Genomic DNA, 21,593 nt, shown 5'->3' with positions numbered 1-21,593 from the left:
TAATTCTACTTCTATATCTTGTGAACTTGTGATGTGATATCACTGAGAGAAAATGAAAGGCAGAGACAGACCCACGACACAACTGGGAATATGTTCAGATATATGGGACGCTGATAGGGGTATTGAAGTCTAATGAAAACATTTACAGCACTAGATTTAAGATAAACTTAACAAGATTGCCGTCGTTTACTTTGCTCTGCAGATTAAAGAATATAGATGAGAGATGCAGTCCTCCATATGGCATTTAGTTATGGCAATATTTACTGTGCAAAGTCTTTTATAGTAGTTTTGTAATGGATTTTTGACAGGGCAATTCCACACATAATAAATTCTCTCCGCGCTCTGCCTGTGGCCTGATATCTCTGTGCCAAGGGTATATTATACATTTTTCCTCTTGTGTTCAGCTGTACCTTACAAAAGAAACCAGTCTGCCAGGAACAATTTGTCAAAATAATGGGGGAACGTTCAATTCTGGGGTTGTTTATCCAATGTATTTAGTGTTGAACCAGCTGCTCAAGGGATAAACCGCAGCAGATGTCCAAAAGCATATTTTTAGGGTTGCAGAGGGACTCCAGATTAGGTCAGCGTTCAGCATCTCTGATTCATGAGTTTACATTTTGGTGTAAAAGCCACCATTGTGGTCTGGCTAGAGTTACATGAAACACTGAATTCAAAGTTGTTACCACTTCAGATTTTTGAGGTCGTTGCAAATTTCTTTTTAAATCGCACTTAAAATATTTAACTTATTTTTGGATTTAGATATGTTTAAAGTGGAAATTAGATGAATTTCACTGTAGTGAAGGGGTCAAGGAAAGAGCATTCATGTCGCGGCCCTGTTTCCGCTAATCTTCCCACCACCACGCACAAGAAACGCAAGGCAAACACCATTGTATGCAGATGCCGAGAAGTGTGTTCAGTGGCTGACCAACTTCTAATCTTGTGTGTGGGCTCAACAAGAAGAAGACCGCAATGAAAAGAGTAGCTTTCCTCATTTGTTGAATTCATCCTTAAATACAAAATTCCTTTCCTTCCTAGTTAAGTTTAGTTTAGTTTAGTCTAGCTTATTATTTCACGTGTACCAGTCAAAGCAAAGACCATGCATGATTACAATCAAGCCGTACACAGTGCACAGATAAAGCATAAAGGGTATTTGAGTGTGCAAGATAAAGTCCGATTAAAGATAGTTCTAAGGTCTCCAATGAGGTAGATGGGTGGTCTGGACCACACTCTAGCTGGTGAGAGGATGGTTCAGTTGCCAGATAACAGCTGGGAAGAATATTTCCCTGAACTCCAACTGCAATGCAAAATAATTTCAGTTTACATTATACAATACGGTTTATTTGTCACATTGCACATAAGTGCAAGTGAAATGTATATGTCAGCAGCGGTACAATTATAAAGAACACACACAAAACCACAATAAAAAAATTTAACATAAACATCCACCACAGCATTCATCACTGTGGTGGAAGGCACATAATTTGACCAGTCCTCCTCCATTTTCCCCCGTGGTCGGGACCTCAACCCTCCGCAGCCATTGCTGCGGGCGTCCAGATGGTAAAAGGACAAGGTACAAGTCCAGGTAAGTCCAGAGTCGGCTCTTCCCCACTGGAGACTGTGGCTTTAAGTTGGTGTAGGCCACAGGCCGGCGGTCGAAGATTTAAAGTTTAAAGTTCCCGCCGCGCCGCAGCCAGAAGCACCGCAGACCGCAGGGCCGGCGGTCGAAGCTCCCCTCCAGGGGTGATGGTAAGTCGCCACCGCGCCCGCGGTAGAAGTTGGCCGCGGGCCGGCAGTGATGGCTTCTTCTTCCACCGGGTCCCCCATGAGGGATCCCGGGCTGTAGACGCCGCGCCAGCTGGAACGGTGCAGACCGCGTGCGGCTTCAGGCTGCCGGCTGCCCCGGGCCAGCGAAACGGAGCGCTCCCCTCCAGCGAGCCCCAGCGAGGGCTCGCCCGCTCCACGCCGAGAGTCCACGCTGCGCCCGCCGCTGAAGCCCCGGGCGCGTCTTCGGGAAAGGCCGCGCCGATCCTTGTTGTTAGGCCACGGGGGAGGAGACCTGGAAAAAGTCGCCTCTCCATGGAGGAGGCGGCCAAAACGGTTTCCCCCTCACCCCCCCACACCACCCCCCACACAAAACACACAAAGAAACATTAAAAACATACTTTAAAACATACTTAGAAAAGGGCTGCCGCAGTGCCTTTACTATTGAGGTATAACAGAATTATAGGTATATCGACATATTTTTCAAACATTGAAATCATAAATTATGCATCTGGCATAAGTACACAATCCTTCTTTGCAAACTGAGTTGCAAAATGTGTCTGTGGACTGGAAATCAAAAAAACAAAAACAGCAGATGCTGGAAATCTGACATAAAATCTGAAAATACTGGAGACACTCAGCAGGTCAGGTAGCATCTATGGAGAGATAAACAGGTTTGAGTTTAGGTTTATTATTGTCACCTGTACCAATGTACAATGTAAAGCTTTGTTTTGCATGCCATCTAATCAAGTCAGATAATATTATACATTATGTTCAATCAAGCCAAATTTGTAAATTATCCCTAGTGTGTAGGATAATGTTAATGTGTGGGGATCGCTGGTCAGCGCAGACTCGATGGGCCGAAGGGCCTGTTTCCATGCTATATCTCTAAACTAAACTAAGCTAAACTAAATTAAACTAAACTAAACATTTGGTCTCACCCTACCAGAGATATTCCTTTTGTTCTATCTATCCCCCACCCACCTTCTCTGCTCCTGAAAAACAACTTTTTGCTTCTCTCCCTGATAAAAGCCCCTGGACTTGAGATGTTAACTTTTTTTTTTCCATAGAGCTTGCCAGACTTGCTGAATGTTTTGGGCTTATCCTACTTTCACTTGCTGTTTCTACACTCATATTTAATTTGGCTTTTTCAACTTAAGCAACAATTTCTCTATATTCTTCAATGTCCATGATTGGTAAAAAGTTAGATAACATAAAATGAGTGTGAACGGGTGATGGCTCGAGAAATTGGAGAAGTCAATGTTCATACCGCTGGGGTGTAAGCTGCCCAAGCGAAATATGAGGTGCTGTTCCTCCAATTTGCGCTGGGCCACACTCTGACAGTGGAGGAGGCCCAGGACAGAAAGGTCAGTGTGGGAATATGATGGGGAGTTAAAATGTTTGTATATGTATAGACAAACATAGTGGGGATATGTATATTGAAGAATCGATAGAATTAATTGAAAGATATAAGATGGAAACGGCCCACTGACACAACTTCCTTGAACTTCTTTGTTTAAGAAAAAACTGCAGATGCTGGTAAATTGAAGGTAGACACAAAATGCTGGAGTAACTCAGCGGGTGAGGCGGCATCAAAGGAGAGAAGGGATTGGCGACGTTTTGGGTCGAGACCCAAAACATTGCCAATTCCTTCTCATCATAGATGCTGCATCACCCGCTGAGTTACTCCAGTATTTTGTGTGTTCCTCGAACTCCTTCTCAGTGTTTTGCCGATACACAAACCTTCTGGCAACATATTAACAATTCCATTGACTTGGGCATGCAACTCATCAACACTTCTTTCCCGGAGAACTGTTAAACAATTACTGTACCTAAAGGGCCTGTCCCACTTGGCGATTTTTTTGGCGACTGCCAGCGTCATTCACTGACGTATCAGGGTCGCCAAAATATTTTGAACATTTCAAAATCCAACGGCGACAAAATAAATGTTGCGACACTTGAGGAAACACCGCGCGCCAATACGTCATCACGCCGCGTCACCGCAGCTTCTTGTACGGTGACCTGATACGTCAGTCAATTATGCCGACAGTCGCCGAAAAATATCGCCAAGTGGGACAGGCCATTTACTTGCCCATTTGACCATCCTTGGTCAGCTGATAATGCAAAGTTGCAATTAAAGAATGGTTACAAAGCTTTGTTTGGACTCTTGTCCAGACTACCCAAAGTATGTCTTTAGAACTATTTTAGTACCAAGTCTTGCCTTTTGCAAAGAAACATTTACCTAGAAGTTGGAAGGTGAAAATCAAGGTTTCACTTCCAATATCCAGCAATCTCTGCAGTAATGCAAATAAAGCACCCCCTTGTGCAGTAATCACTTCTACTCAATCATCTTAGTTTAGTTTAGTTTAGAGATACAACCCTTTGGCCCCAGGAGGTCCGCGCCGACGAGTGACTGTACACTAACACTATCCTGCACACACTGGGTGCAATTCACAATTTTTACCGAAGTCAATTAACCTACAAACCTGTACGTCTTTGGAGTGTGGGAGGGAACCAGAGCACCCGGAGAAAACCCACGTAGTCAAAATGAGAATGGTACAAACTCCGTACAGACTGTACTCATGGTCAGGATCGCACCTGGGTCTCTGGTAAGGCAGCAACTCAACCGCTGCACCACCGTGCTGCCCCTCAACTGATTTTTGCCTTATCCAATATAAGAAAAGACACAAAGTGTCGGAGTAACTCAGCGGGTTCAGCAACATCTCCAGAGTACAGTGAGAGGTGAATTTTTGGGCCAGGGCCCTTCTTCAGACTTTGTTTGGGTATTTTCTTCTGTTCCATCACTTCTTGGATGCACTGCCTTCGTGGCACTAAGGACTTAGGGCTCTATGTTTGGTTTCACACTACAGTATATTGTTCTTTTTTAATTTATTGAGCTTATTGTTCTTTATTGTGGTATCTACTGAGTACTATGTTTACATACCTGCCGTTCCGTTTCGGGACATATGACAATAAAACACTTGACTTCAAGGCCACAAGGAATAGGAGTAGAAATAGGCCATTTGACCCATCAGGTCTACTCCGCCATTTCAATCATGGCTGATCTATCTCTCCCTCTTAACCCCATTCTCCTGCGTCAGAGGTTATTTTCCTCATAACCTCTGACACCTGCATTACTGAAGAATCTATCTATCTCTGCCTTAAAAATATCCACTGACTTGACCTCCACAGCCTTCCGTGGCAAAGAATTCCACAGATTCACCACCCTTTGACGAAATAGATTTTCTCTTCATCTCCTTCCTAAAAGAACGTCCTTTAATTCTGAGGCTATGACCTCTAGTCCTAGGCTCTCCCACTAGTGGAAACATCCTCTCTGCATCCACTCTATCCAAGCCTTTCACTATTCTGTATGTTTCAATAAGGTCCCCCCTCACTCTTCTACACTACAGTGATACAGGCCCAGTGCCGACAAACACTCATCATAGGTTAACCTACTCATTCCTGGGATCATTCTTGTAAAACGTCCTCTGGACCCTCTCCAGAGCCAGCACGTCCTTCCCAATATTGCTCACTATATTCCAAATGTGGCCTTATCAGCTCCTTACAGAACCTCAGCATTACTTCCCTGTTTTAGTATACAAGTCCTCTTGAAATAAATGCTAGCATTGAGTTTACTTTCTTTACTACCAATTCGACCTGCAGGATAACATTTTGGGAATCCTGCACCAGCACTCCCAAGTCCCTTTGCACCTCCAATTTCAGAATTAGAAAATAGTCTATGCTTTTATTCCTATTACCAAAATGCATGACTCTACACTTTGCTACAATATATTTCATCTGCCACTTCTCTGCCCACTCTCCCAACCTGTCCAAGTCCTTCTACAGAGTCCCTGCTTTCTCTACACTACCTGCCCCTCCACCTATTTTCGTATCATCTACAAACTTTGCCACAAAACCTTCAACCCCTCGTTGATGTTCTTTCAGCTCAAGAATATTATTGTCCATGAAAAACATCTTCATCTTCTCCATGTATACTGTGACCATTAGACGCACCTTTTTATATTCCACCCAGTTGCCTATGACCTGCTGTTTTTTTTACTTTCCTGCCAAAACGCTATCACAGTACAGGAGCTCCCCTGTGCTTTTACTTTTAGCTTGTTCCACTATTTACACCTTTGCTGTCTTCCTTGCTTTAATCTTGCTTGGTTGGTGAGCCTGATGTTTGACAAACAAACAAACACAACTGCAACTGATGTGACCTTCAGGATATATATAAAATTGAATGTGACTGATGTCTGCAGAGTAAAACAGCAGGAATAATTTTAGTTTAGTTTAGAGATACAGCGCGGAAAGCGGCCTTTTCGGCCCATTGTGTCCATGCCGACCAGCGATCTCCGCACTGTCCTACTATCGTAATACTATCCTACACACACTGGGGACAATTTACACCAAGCCAATTCGCCTACAAACCTTTGGAGTTTTTGGGGTGTGGGACAAAACTGAAGCTAGTTGAGGAAACCCACACGGGTCATGGGGGGAATGTACAAACTCCATACAGACAGCACCCGTAGTCAGGATTGAACCCAGGCCCCTGGCGCTGTAAGGCAGCAAATCTACCGCTGTGCCACCATGCCACCCTAGACCTGACACATGTTTTACTGTCCTTACTTGTGGCCAGAGATTTATGCAGAGTTAATGAGATAAGCACATGGTTTAAAGCATGATTTTTTTCCTAAGTTAGATGACTAAACTTCTTGCCTTTAATATCCTTTTACACTTTCCTTGAAAGTTGCAACAGAAGTGGAGAGGGCGGTCAAGAAGGTCCACTGCATACTTACCTTCGTAGGTCAGGGCATTTCGTTTGGTTGAGTTTAGTCTAGTTTATAGGTACACCGCAGAAACAGGGCCTTTGTCCCATCGAGTCCGCACTGACCAGTGATTCCCACACATTAACACTGCCAGTGACAATTTTATATTATATCAAGCCAATTAACCTACAAACCTGTACGTCTTTGGTGTGTGGAAGGAAACCGAAGATCTCTGAGAAAACCCATGTGGTCTGAGGGAGAACGTACAAACTATGTACAGACAGCACCTGTAGTCAGGATTGAACCCGGGTCTCTGGGGCTGTAAGGCAGCAACATTACCGTTGCTCCACTGTGCTGCCCCACTGCATTGAGTTTAAACGTTGAGAAGCCACGTACCAGCTGTATAAAACTTTGGTGTGGCCACTTATGGAAGATTGTGTGCTGTTCTGGTCGTCGCACTACAGGGACAAAGTGGCTGCTTGGAGAGGATGTAAAAAAAGGTTAGCAGGATAAGATAGTATTAGCTATAAGTAGCAATGTTACAAAATGTTGAGATTTTAAAAATCAAGCCTGCAATTTATCCCACCAGATAAAGCATAAAAAGAAGTTTAATTTGACACCTAATTCACTTTCATATCTCAAGTATTAAAAAAGTTATGGCTATTTTCATACTTGGAAATTAACATCTTGTTCCCTATTGATTTTCTATGGACATTACAAAAAAGCTGTGATCGAGGACAGTCAAAAGCCCATAACTTTCTTAAAAATTAAGAGAACTGAATGAAATTTCCAGTTATCATAGATTGAAGCATTCTGAAACAAATATAAAATAATCTTACTTGGATGACCTGAAATTAAAGCATATAGTTAGTTAGTTACCCAATTGTAGCTAATTCCAAACTTCAATTACTAGATCTAAACATCTATCCATTTCTTAAGTAAAGATTAACATTTTTAAATAGCCTAAGTGTCCAAATAATATTCACAAAGAATTCACAATAAAACATGATTTTTAAATCTCATTGACATTAATTTATAGGCCAAATGGAAGGAATTTAGTGTTCAATTGCTGTAAATTAATGGCCATTTAAATCAGCTTGCGAGTGGGGAATCCTGTGGAACGCGCTGGTTTAGAACGTTCACATTGCGGTAGATTTGTGCCCCCAAATGCCCAGAAAAATACTGCGGGGTATAATGAGCCCCAAATTAGCTACTCGCAACATTACATTTTGTATAAAGGGATCTTAAGAAGCCCTTTTTAACATAAAAATAAACAACCTACCTTCCGTTGTCCCCTGTATGAGATCTGGCCCGCTGTCGGCGGTCGCGGGTTTAGAGGTTAATTTTTAACCTACTATAACAAGTAAATAAACCCCTTAAAACTAAAAATAGCTCAAGCGACGGAATCTTCCAGCGATTTTTTGTTAATAATTAACTAGGCTGAACATCCTCGATTTGAACAGCCTAGAGAAAATCACGTTTTAAACCCGCCCCCCTCTAAACGGCGCCAAAATCGCGCACACGGGCTAGGACAGATTTTCAGCGACGCTTCAGGTACGTTTTACAACATAGAATAGAATAGAATAGAATAGAATACCTTTATTTGTCATTCAGACCTTTCGGTCTGAACGAAATGCTGTTGCCTGCAGCCATACATGTAATAATAACAAAACACAATAAACACAAATTAACATCCACCACAGTGAGTTCACCAAACACCTCCTCACTGTGATGGAGGCAAAAGTCTTAGAGTTACTGTCTCTTCCCTCCTCTTCTCCCTCTGCGCCGAGGCGATACCCCACCGGGCGATGGTAAGTCAGTCCGCGGTTCAAGCTCCGCGGCCCGGGGGTGGTCAAAGCTGCCGCCCTCCAGTCCAGGACGCAGCTGTTGCAACGGGTGCTCCGGAAAACAGGCACCAGCCTGTGACCTGCGAGCTCCTGACATTGTCATCCACTGGCCCGCGGCCGAGCCCCGGATCCAGGTCGCCGCCGCCTCAGCCGCCGTAGCACCGTCTCCGCTCCGCACCGGGCCGCCCACAAGGCAGCGTCTCAGCCCCGCACCGGGCTGCCCCCACGGAAGCACCTTCCAGCCGGGAGCCGGTCCGCCCTCACGGCAGCGTCTCAGCCCCACACCAGGCTGCTCACACGGGAGCGCCTTCCAGCCGGTAGCCGTGCCGGCCGCACAGGAGTGTCTCAGCCCCGCACCGTTCGCCCTCACCAGAGCGCCGAGTCGTGCCGATACCTGGACGTCGCCACAGCTCGAAGACGGCCAGCCTCGCGTTGGTGAGTCCTGGCTGGCTCTACCTCCGGACCCTCGAGGTCGGTCGCAGGTTGGAGGCCGCCAGCTCCGCCATTAGGCCTCAGCGCAGACAGGGGAAGAGAAGGGGAATACGACAAAAAGTCGCATTCCCTCGAAGGGAGAGACAGAAAGCTCTGTTTCACCCTCCCCCACATACATAACACCACCTAATAACCAAAAAATGTACTAAACTAGACAAAAAAAAACAACATAAAAAGTAAAAACAGACAGACTGCAGGCGAGCCGCAGCTGTATCACAGCGCCGCCACATACCTACTATAAGGAGAAGTCAGACAAACTAGGATTGTTTTACCTGGAGTATCGGAGGCTGAGAGGCGACCTGATAGAAGTTTATAAAATGGCGAGAGGCATAGACAGCATAGATGGTCTTTAACACAAGATGGACATTTCAAATAGTAAGGATGAGGGGAAGATTTTAGAGGAGATTTACAAGGACAGCTAGAATGGTTGGAAGGAACTGCAGATGCTGGTTTACACCAAAGATAGGCACAAAATGCTGGAGTAACTCAGCGGGACAGGCAGCATCTCTGGAGAGAAGGAATGGGTGACATTTCGGGTCAAGACCTTTCTTTCCCCCCCGACTCTCAGTCTGAAGAAAGGTCTCGATCTGAAACGTCACCCATTCCTCCTCTCCAGTGATGCTGCCCGTCCCGCTGAGTTACTCAAGCATTTTGTGTCCATCTTCAGCTAGGATGGTTGATGATGAACTTCCTGCAAGAGAAAGTGTTTAAGACGCATTTAAACAGATACATGCACAGGCAGGGAATGTGGGTACATGGACCATGTATATGGAGTTTGGTTGAGTTTAATTTGTCTTCATGTTTGTCACAGTATTGCTGAGCCAAAGAGCCTATTCCTGCACTGCATCATTCTCTAATCTCTATAAACTGTTCTCTGCAATCTGTTTGATGTTCTATGTTATAATATCTTTCTGACTCTTGCAACGTATTCTTAAGTAGAAAGTAATGAATTGCTGGCAGACCCATCCACAGTAACATTGATAGAAGACACAAGCTTCAAACAAAGCTGCTTAATCTTAAATTAATGTCAAGGAGATCACTACACACAGTACTTTCATTTTACTTCGGAGTCACGTGAGTGACTACGTGAAGAACCCGTCCAGCACGCATGCGCGACATGAGCGTTCACGCAGATGCAACAGCGACGAACGGGAGTACGGGCGCTACCGCTACAAGCCTGAAAGAACGGACCGTTAGGTAAGCACTTATCCACAGGTTCGAATTTACAACTTTGCTCCCCTTTGTTGCTCCAGGGGAAACTGGAGAGAGCAAAGCAGAACAGAGGGAAGCGGCCCCCGTTCGACTCCAGGGAAGGAACGTTCTGTCAGTGGAGGGGGGAGAGGCGGCACCTGGACCGCACACGCTGCGGTCCACAGTCAGTGTACTGAGCCGATGCCCAGTCCGCTAACAGCTGTCTGACCAACAGCAGCGGACTGGAAGGAAACTCAAAAACCGGCCGGTAACCCTTGCATACTCCTGACAAGGAGACTCGCCACCCGAGAACCGCAGAAATGCCGCCCGAAAACGGCAGGCAGCCTCTAGAGCAAAGTCAGCAACCAAACCTCGGGCTGGAGACAGACACGGAAGATGGAACCGGCACATAAACTACCGCCCGAGAGCAAGTAAGTGTCTGTTCTCCAAGTCTAGAGTAAAGTCATGGAGTAAAAAACTCCAGCTAGACTTGCCTCGGGAGCTGGGGCAAGCTCGCCAAGGGAGCATAACACTCCCGCTCCAGTGCACTAACAGCACTGGCCATCTCCCTTATCGAGGGATAGATGGCGACCAGGGCTGGGCTGGTCAAGAAGAGGGGTCACTGGCTGAACAACATCGGGAGTATGCTTGAGGTACAGGATCAGGAAGAGCTGCTGGGTGTGGCCGCTACGTGGCTACACCACTAGCGAGATGGTCTTTTCAGTCTAAACTGACGGCCAGCTTACTACCTGTTTTTTCCAACAAAAAAAACCTCTCCAAGACAGGTAGTCATGAGGCGTTGGATTTAATCACGCTTCCCCAAAATTGCATTTACTCAAATTGCCTACCATTATTGGGGGTACATTGAGCAGGGCATTTAAAAACCCAAATATCTTAAATTGCATTTGATACCCCTGACATCGGCTATCATTTTTGCATGCTTACTGCAGAGGGGCAGGGTAGTATGGCAAAACACCTGACCCTACTGTTCAACACAGTATGCTCCGCTACTTCTCGAAGGAAGTCATAAAACCTGCCCTCAACCTAAAAAATTCACAGGACTGTGAGAACGCCGACCTCACAACCACAGATCCTGCTATCTGGCAAAGTTACCAAACCAAGCCTAAAAACTGGATGAAGTGTCCAAGATATTCGGCATCAAGAAGGCAGGGCCTGGAATGAGCAAACCACACAAAACCAGACAGCAGTACCTCCATGCGTCCACCAGTAGGTGTCTACTTAATGGTACTGGTGTAAGCTCGGGGCCCGCATGCCAGCCCCCGTAAGCCTTTTCAGGCCAGGGTCCAGAGCGGGCCCCATGGAAAATGTGCCAACCCCCAACAATACCATCCCTACAGACAAGGAACCAGAAACCTAAGAAATGAACACACCACTAACAACAGTGAAGACAGATAAATATGGTTCCTACCATCACATAAAAGGTGAAGGGTTTGTACTAACGGGGGGGGGGGGGGGGGGGGATCACACCTGGGTTGGAAGCATGAAGATCTATCACACTTGGTAGTTATATACCAAAAATATTCAAGGATAATAATTGAATTAAGAAACTTGCCACCAGTTCAGCATGCACCCCAAAGGGATCTACCCTCCCACTAAAAAAGAACATGAGGGACTAGCTAACTGGAAAAGATATACAAAGGGGTCATAAAGAAGTCTAATATGAACCTTTGGTACCAAAAAAACAAAAGATGGTGAATGTCGCACCATCATTGACTTAACCACTTGAGTATTTTCACCAGGTTACACACTTTATGGAAACTTGTAACTGCTAACCGTGGATTTCCTAGGATACTTTATGGTAGACATCGACTTAAAAGATGCATACTATTCAGTACCCATTCATAAAAGATTTTCGGAGATACCATAATTTACCTGGATGGGGTAACTATGGCAGTATAAATTATTGACAATGGCTAATATGAGCCAAAACTGTTCCCAGATATTCAAACCAGCCCTGACACTATTAAGGAACATATCGTCATGGCATGTCTCAATTATATTAACGACAGACAAATCCATGAAAATAGCTAAATCAGCAGCATTAGTTACTAAAACTTATTTAGCCTGGGCTCTGTCATACACTCCAGATAAATCTACATTGACACCATCCACAACTATTGACTATCTGGTATTCAATTAACTCTATCCACTCATCTATAACATTGCCATAAGGAGAGTCAGCGTATGACACAACCTGTAACAATTAATGGTATCAATCAACCAACCATTCAACAAAGTGGCTAGAGTAATTGGGAATTAGTAGCAGCATTACCAGCTACTTAACTTGAACCTTTCCATTAGAGCTAAGGTGCTAGTGTTTAAACAAAATAACCCATACCCAGAACATGGTGGCAAATGGACTAATCTGGAGTCGTCATCACTATAAACACTGGGCATAAAACCTAGTTGGAAATATTGAGTACGTTCAATGGGTAAAAGCATATTGTTCAGTAGTGCACCATTTTGCATGTTCGTTTATAAATTAACAACATCACAGTGGTGGCATATACCAAACCATTTGGGCGGAATAAAATCGATATCATGTGACAATTTATTTAACAATTGGTAACCGTATGTCGTGAAACATATTTGACGATCAGCAACTTACCTACCAGGTGAGCTAAATACTGTAAACAGACATATTAAACCAAAGTATTTGCTGAAAATACAAAGCAATATGGAACACCAGATATCGAATTTCTTGTATTCCAATTGAATCACCACGTACCGATGTATGTCACATGAAACCAGACTTTGAGGCAGCGGCAATGGATACATTCCCACTGAACTGGGGGGGGGGGAATCTAATCTCTATGTTCTCCCCTTTTCTACCTCATCAGTCAGGTGCTACGGCCTCATCAGTCGGGTACTACGCAAAATACAGATGGACTCTGCTTCAGTTATTTTGATAGTACCCGACTAAACCCACAGTCATGGTTCCCAGTGGTCCTCGACATGGTCATTAAATCCCTAATGATTTTCCCAGTAGCCCAGACTTATCAACTCACCCAGTTTCAGGCATAAGCCACCCATGCCACGATAAATTAAACTACTGGGTTGCAGATTTGAAAAGACCACTGCTGGGCCTGGGTTGCAGAATTGGGAAGACCACCGCCGGGCCTGGATTGTCAGACAGCACTATGGACACGATGACAGCATCCCATCGCATATCCACAAGGGAACAGACTTGGCGAACATCATGAAGTGGGAAGATACTGTTCAAATACAGGGACTACATATTCAACTACAACAAAACCTGTACTGGAGTTCCTGGCAGGTCTTCACCACAATGAAGGACTCAGCTACTGCGCCATCAATACAGCCAGAAGTGCTCTGTCAGCCTACTTAACTCAGGCACCAGGACAACAGGCCATAGGGTACCACCCACTGGTGATCAAATTCAGGAGAGGCATATTCAACTCTAATCCCCAGACCTACAGTAGGTACACCCAAATCTGGGATGTCAGTGTGGTTATGACGTAACTTAGGGGATGGTCACCAGCCAGGTCCCTCACCCTGGAACAGATTACCCTGAAGACGGTCATGCTGATGGCCTTGTCTCAGCACAAAGTCCAGTTCCTCCATCTACTACGATTTACCAATTCAGTGTCACATTTACCATTCAGGGGCTGGTCAAACAGAGCAGACCAGGAACATCAGGTCCAGTCATGGAATTCCGGGCATACCCACCTGAACCACGGTTATGTGTCATGACCCACTTATTGAATTACATCGACACAATAAGAAATCCCCGAGGGAGAGAAAAAGCCTTATGGGTCAGCCACAAGAAACCTCATGGTCGGGTGATGAGCCAAACTATCCCAAGTGGCTCAAGCAGGTACTGGGAGTTGCTGGAGTAAATACTAACGTGTATAAATCTTACTCCACCAGGGCAGCATCCACATCGGTGACTAAGAGGATGGACGAGCCTATGGACCACATCCTGGCTACAGCGGGGTGGTCTAGGGAGTATACGTTCCAAACTTTTATAACAAGCCGCTGGCAGAATCTGTATCGTTTGCAGAAAAAGTATTAGAATCTGCAAATATATAATTTAAGCCCGGGGGAGCATTTTGGTCTTGTTATTGTTAATAACACCAGTATTGTTTTACAAACAGATTCATGGTTGATTACGATAACATACTTCCTCCCTCGAATGACTTCGGCAGCGAGTGAAGTATGAACTGTTACACGGTTTGAAATCACAGAGCTTTAAAATCTTCACGTAGTCACTCACGTGACTCCGAAGTAAAATAGTAGGATTAAACGAGAACTTACCAGTTTGAAGTTTGATCTGTATTTTATGAGGAGTTACGATGAGGGATTACGTGCCCTCCGCTCCCACCCTCAATTATAGAGATCATCTGGTAACTTAGTTCTGCTTGTCTTTACTATGTTTATTTCAATTATTGTGTTGTTTCTGTGATCCCACACTGCTGCTTTGAAGTATGTCGCGCATGCGTGCTGGACGGGTTCTTCACGTAATCCCTCATCGTAACTCCTCATAAAATACAGATCAAACTTCAAACTGGTAAGTTCTCGTTTAATCCTACTATTATACATGCTGACATTTCTACACCCTCTGACCAGGTGACTTGTTTATACAACTATTTAAAAAAAAGAGCACAGTGCCCAACTATTCGGTTGGCACAGTGACGCAGAGGTAGAGTTGCTGCCTTACAACGCCAGAGGCCTGACTACGGGTGCTGTCTGTACGGAGTTTGTACGCTCTCCCCGTGACCAGCATGGGTTTTCTCTGGGGGCTATGGTTTCCTCCCACATTCGAAAGACATGCAGGTTTATTGGCTTTGATAAATTGTCCCTGGTGTGCAGTGTAGAAATATCATTGGTCGATGGACTGAAAGGCCTGTTTCCATAGTGTATCTCTGAACCAAACTAAACATATGGGTGCACATGCAACCAAGCCCCCCCCCCCCGCCCCCCTTCATCGACACCAAATATTGTGCAGCAACTAAGAGAAATAAAACCATCCATTTTTACATTCAAAATGCAAGGCGATTCCTGGTGGTTGTGTGGGTGAGGATATTGTACATGACAAGGGTTTCCTTGGAGATTCTCCAAACTCCTGCTAGACACCAAGCGAGCTGCAGCTGAAGAAGTCAAAGCAAGGAACGGCAATGCTGGTCTGCACAAAATGACACCAAGTGCTTGAGTAAATCAACAGGTCAGGCAGCACACGGAGAATGTGGATAGTTGACGTTTCGGGTCGGGACCTTTCTTCAGACTTATTGTGGGGGGAGAAAGCCAGAAGACAGGAGAGGGAGGATAAAACGTAGCAGGTAATAAGCTTCTTTGCATTCACGTACAGTCTATTCCCTCACTGCATAGCACACCAACAAAAGCTTTTCACTGCAGCTCGGTATTTATTGAACTTCTTGTTCTTTATTATGGTATCTATTGAGTATTATGTTAACATATCTGTTGTAAGAGTGTCACTGTTCGGTTTTGGATATATGACAATAAAACGCTCTTGACTCCAATATTTAATATTGGTTTGCTTTCAGCTCAAGAATTCTATTGTCCATGAAAAACATCTTTATCTTTTCCATGTATGGTGTGACCAATGTACACACCTTGTCATGTTCCACCCAGTCCCCTTTATGCAGTTCCTTTATTATTCTCCTGCCAAAACTGAATTCTCCAGCCAGCGCAGTGATTATAGGCTGGGTGATACAATAAAATGGGCATGGCCCCAGTTTCTGACACCTCCTGTACCAGGCCACCGAACCTCTTCCCAAAAATTGGGTTGGAAGTTCTTGCCTTTCAATTATGAATCAAAAACTGTGGTTTTAAGGAATGCTGCACGGTGGCACAGCAATAGAGTTGCTGCCTTACAGCGAATGCAGCGCCGGAGACCCTGGTTCGATCCCGACCACGGGTGCAGTCTGTATGGAATTTGTACATTCTCCCCATGACCTGCGTGGGTTTTCTCCGAGATCTTCGGTTTCCTCCCACACTCCAAAAACATACAAGTTTGCAGGTTAATTGACTTGATAAATGTAAAAATTGTCCCTAGTGTGTTGTGTGTGTGGGATAGTGTTAATGTGCGGGGATCGCTGGTCGGCACGTACTTGGAGTGCCGAAGGGGATGTTTCCGCGCTGTATCTCTAAAATAAATTAAACTAGACTAAAATCGGAAGTTGTTGTCATTGAAATGCATTAATTTACAAAGCACCTTACAGAACATCTGTTTAAGAAAGAGCTGCAGATGCTGGAAATGCGGGAAAAATCGAAGGTAGACAAAAAAGCTGGAGAAACTCAGTGGGTGAGGCAGCATCTATGGAGCGAAGGAATAGGCGACGTTTCGGGTCGAGACCCTTCTTCAGACTGATGTCGGGGGGGCGGGGGTGGGGGGGGGGGAGAAAGGAAGAGGCAGAGACAGTAGGCTTGTGGGAAGAGCTGGGAAGGGGAGGGAAAGGAGGGAGAAAGCAAGGACTACCTGAAATTGGAGAAGTGAATGTTCATACCGCTGGGGTGTAAACTACCCAAGCGAAATATGAGATACTGTTCCTCCAATTTGTGGTGGGACTCATTCTGGCTATGGAGGAGGCCCAGGACAGAAAGGTCGGATTTGGAATGGGAGGGGGAGTTGAAGTGCTGAGCCAACAGGAGATCTGGTTGGTTATTGCCGAACAGGATATTTTAACATACCTTACAGGCAATAATGCATGCTGTGTTTTAAATATCTATACTAGACTATAATCTGTAAACATGTAACTCAGTAACTCAGTGTTATTTACCACATAACAAGATCCCATCAATCAAATTTTACTTCCCCTGAACACTAGTTGAACTTAGAAGTTGGCCCACAGTCTGAAGAAATGTCTCGACCCGAAACGTCACCCATTCCTTCTCTCCAGAGATGCTGCCTGTCCCGCTGAGTTACTGCATTTTTGTGTCTACCACAGGTTTGGAAGATCTACACAGCTGTTCTTACAATTAAGAGAATGAACAGTTAGGTTTAACTTTTTAACTGCTCCTCCAACAATATAACATGCCCTCAGTACCACACTGATATCAAACAATATCTCCTGTGCAAGTCATAGAGTGCCGTGCAGGCCCTTCAGCCCACCTAGTCCATGCTGACCAAGTTGGCAAACTAGGCTAATCCCATTTGCTTGAAGTCCCTACAAACTCTTAATTACATGAATGGAATCTCGGGAGATGAATTACTTTGCTTCAGGCAATTATTCTCCGTCAAGCCTCATTAATATATATTATTGAACCAATGTGGCTACCTCCAGTATAACACGGACTATTGTTGTACTATCATTAACTACCCACCTCATGCTCGATAAAGTTCTCGACAGTAAGTCTTGGCCTTTATTATCAAACAAAACGTTTTACTTAATTTCATCTCGAGAATGACAATGGAAATGTCAAATCCAGTACCTTCCCTGGAGTGAAGTCCTTTCTATCCACTCAGAAGAACATCACCGATCTCTGCAGTAAAAGGACGTGCATTTGGAAAGGAGATGGGAAAAATGTTCTTTCGACAAAGGGTAGTGAATCTGTGGGATTCATTGCTACAGACGGCTGTGGAGGCCAACAGCTTGGAGATTTTTAAGGCGGAAATTGACAGATTCTTGAGTAGTACGGGTGTCAGGGGTTATGGGGAGAAGGCTGGAGAATGGGGTTAAGGGAGAGATAGATCAACCATGATTGAATGGTGGAGTAGACATGATGGGCCGAATAACCTGAAATTAGCTCCTATCACATGAGATTCAGGATTAGTACGGGTGTCAGAGGTTATGTGGAGAGGGCGTCCCTGGCCGGTTCATCCAGGATAACATATACCTGGTTCAGGAGCTGATTCATTTATCTCAGGGTGCTGGTCAGTCAGCTGCTTTTCTGTCCCTTGATCAGGAGAAGGTTTTTGACAGGGTAGATCATAACTTCATCTTCGGGACGCTGCAAGTGTTCAGGTTGGGATCGCATTTTCCGACTTTTGTACGCTGCAGCGGATTGTCCCGTGAAGGTTAATGGCGTGTTGTTGGCACCCATTCACTTTGGGAGTGGGGTGTCCCATGTCTGGTCAGTTGTACAGTGTCTGTGTGGAGCCATTCCTGTGTCTTTTTCGGAGGCGGTTGACAGGCCTGGCTCTACCAGGAGCAGGTGGTCGATGGTTACACAGAGTCAGCTGCCTGCCCCTCTTCCGGGTCTATGTCCATGCTCGCATGTCCATGAAGAGGGAAGACCTGGTGTCCATGGGGACTCTGGAGGCCTTCCGTGAGCATTGCAAATAATGACTGCATCATTGTATTATAGTGACTGCTTGATGTATTGTAACCATTGAACGTTTATGTACATGTTGGTACTGAATAAAGTCCTTGGAAAGGAAAAAAAAATGTGGAGAGAGCAGGAGAATGGCGTTGAGAGGAAAAGATAAATTAACCATGATTGAATTGCAGAGGAAACGCGATCAACTCATGAACTTAGAGTTCGCTTGGTTATTTTTGATTGAGTGGCTACAATTCAATTCTTCTGGTCCTGTACACAAATGCATAAAACCTCAGTTTCTGACTCTTTGACAGACAAACGTGTGGCACCTGGAATTTGAAGAACATAGAACATAGAACAGTACAGCACAAGACAAGGCCCTTTGGCCCATAACATGATGCCAAGACCATCACTTATCTATCAACCATCACTTATCTACCTGCACATTATCTCTATCCCTCCATCCCCTGCATATCCACGTGCCTATGTACTAGCGTGTAGGGTAGAACTAATATACTGGTGATCATTGGTGGCGTGGACATTAAGCCAATGGGCCTGTTTCCACACTGTTATCTCTCTAAACTCTCTAAATTCCCTGCCCAAGGATACTTATCTACCTGCACATAATCTCTATCCCTCCATCTCCTGCATATCCACGTACCTATGCAAAAGGCTTTTAATGCTACCAACTTGTCTGCTTCAACCATCATCCACACAGCTCTTTCCAGGCACTCACCACCCTCTATGTAAAAAACCTGCCCAGCATTTATAGTGCTTCGTCTGGATTAGTTTTGTTTAGTTTACTTTGGAGATAACCGCGCCGACCAGTGATCCCCGTACACGAGCACTATCCTACACACACGAAGGACAAAGTACAATCTTTACTGAAGCCAATTAACCTACAAATCTGTACGTGTTTGGAGTGTGGGAGGAAACCAGCGTACCTGGGGAAAACCTACGCACTCACAGGGAGAACGTACAAACTCCGTACAGACAGCACCCATAGTCGGGATCGAACTTAGGTCTCAAGAGCTGTAAGGCAGCAACTTGACCACTGCTCCACTGTGTCTCCATGGGACATTTATTTTCAGGGCTCTGAAGGACTAATTGGAGTAATGTAGTGACTGAAACAGGCAATTCAGCCCGTTATGTCCATGTTAACCATCAGCCACCTATTTTTAAGTTAATCCTACCCTAACCCATTTTATTCTTCGGACATTTCTATCAATGCACTGCAGATCCCACCACTAACGTACACATGTCTTTGAATATGGGAGGAAACCGGAGCACCCAGGGGTAACCCAAACAATCACTGGACAACAAGACAGCATGGTGAAGCAGCGGTAGAATTGCTGCCTTATAGCGCTTGCAGCGCCGGAGACCCGGGTTCGATCCCGTCTATGGGTGCTGTCTGTACGGAGTTTGTACATTCTCCCTGTGACCCGCTTGGGTTTTCTCTGAGATCTTCGCTTTCCTCACACACTGCAAAGACAAACAGGTGTGTAGATAAATTGGCTTGGTGCAAGTTTAAAGTGTCCCTAGTGTGAGTTAATGTGCGGGGATCGCTGGTCGGTGAAGACTCGATGGGCCAAAGGGCCTGCTTCCGCGCTGTATCTCTAAAACTAAAAAAAACTAAACGCAGACTCCACACTGAGAGACCAGAGGTCAGGATTGAACCAGGGATGCTGCAGGTATGACGCAGTGCCTCATCTCTCTACACCACTGTGCCGTTGGGTGGCTGGACCGTGTCCAGCTTTTCTTGTCCAGATAGTTTAGAGAGTTCAGAGAGATGAAAGTGTGGAAACAGGTTAATCGTCCAAATATGTGCACGCCACCCAGTGATCACCCGTATATTAGTTCTATCTTCCACGCTCGGAACAATTTATAGCAGCCGATTAATCTATGAACCTGCATGTCTTTGGAGTGTGGGAGGAAAATAGAGCACCCGGAGAAAACTCATGTGGTTACAGGGAGAATGTGCAAACTCTGTACAAACAGCACCCTTAGTCAGGTCTCTGGCTCTGTGAGGCAGCAACTCTGCCGCTGCACTACTGTACTGCCCCGCCATTACAGTGCCGCCCCACGTTTTCCTTTATGAGGGGAAGATTGAGGGGGGGATCTTATAGAAACGTACAAAATTCTTAAGGGGTTGGACAGGTTAGATGCAGGAAGATTGTTCCCGATGTTGGGGAAGTCCAGAACAAGGGGTCACAGTTTAAGGATAAGGGGGAAATCTTTTAGGACCAAGATGAGAAAAACATTTTTCACACAGAGAGTGGTGAATCTCTGGAATTCTCTGCCACAGAAGGTAGTTGAGGCCAGTTCATTGGCTATATTTAAGAGGGAGTTAGATGTGGCCCTTGCGGCTAAAGGGATCAGGGGGTATGGAGAGAAGGCAGGTACAGGATACTGAGTTGGATGATCAGCCATGATCATATTGAATGGCGGTGCAGGCTCGAAGGGCCGAATGGCCTACTCCTGCACCTAATTTCTATGTTTCTATGTTTCTATGTGCAGCACCCTGCCATAAAATGAGAACAACATTCCCTGATGACAGATTCTCGGCACGCTTGCTCCCTGTGTTTTCACCCTCCATGGCAATCAGAAGTGATAAGAGAAGATAGACACAAAAAGCTGGTGTAACTCAGTGGGACAGCTGCCATCTCTGCAGAGATCCCTTCTCTCCAGAGATGCTGCCTGTCCCTGCTGAGTTACTCCAGCTTTTTTGTGTTCTACCTTCGGTTTAAACCAGCATCTGCAGTTCCTTCTTACACAGAAGTGATGAGAGGTTTTTTGTTTTACATCGTTCCCGCCTTGCATCCTCCTGTTTCCCAAGAAGAATGCCCTTGGCTACCCTCCCATCGATCAGGACTACCGTCCTTTGTTCAAAAGCCTTCACCTCTTGCTGGCCTCATCTCACTTTGCTACAAGTCTTGTTGTTAAGTCCCGTCATCCTCTGTATAAATGAGGTGGGTGGACGCAAGCTTCTTTGCTTCCCAGCTTGGTCATGGCTTGTACAATACAAATGGCAGGTTTAATTTTACATACCACCTTCATGACATTATTACACTCAATTGCATCTCTGTCAGGGTAAGACTAAGATTCCAACGTCTATATTTGGAATACACAAAGGAATCAAACCCAGATATGCAATGGAAGTTTACATTAGCTTCCCTTACTAATCTTGCCATCAAGATTTAGTTTCTGTAATGGAGTGCTAGACAGGCATAGATTACGATTGAACCTTCCTTAATTTGGTCATTTAAACTTG

General features: G+C 45.1%; 1 long non-coding RNA gene across 1 annotated transcript; it reads right to left on the bottom strand.

The window, feature by feature from the left end:
* Window positions 1-13,122: 13,122 nt before the first annotated feature.
* Window positions 13,123-18,996, bottom strand: LOC116970703. Its single transcript, XR_004411277.1, has 3 exons — window positions 18,932-18,996; window positions 14,022-14,024; window positions 13,123-13,133 (listed from the first exon to the last, which is right to left on the bottom strand). It is a non-coding gene; the product is annotated as an uncharacterized LOC116970703 (long non-coding RNA).
* Window positions 18,997-21,593: the final 2,597 nt, after the last annotated feature.

The sequence above is a fragment of the Amblyraja radiata genome, chromosome 3, assembly GCF_010909765.2.
Source record: "Amblyraja radiata isolate CabotCenter1 chromosome 3, sAmbRad1.1.pri, whole genome shotgun sequence".
NCBI classification, from domain to species: domain Eukaryota; kingdom Metazoa; phylum Chordata; class Chondrichthyes; order Rajiformes; family Rajidae; genus Amblyraja; species Amblyraja radiata.
This window is presented reverse-complemented; position numbering and strand designations above follow the sequence as displayed.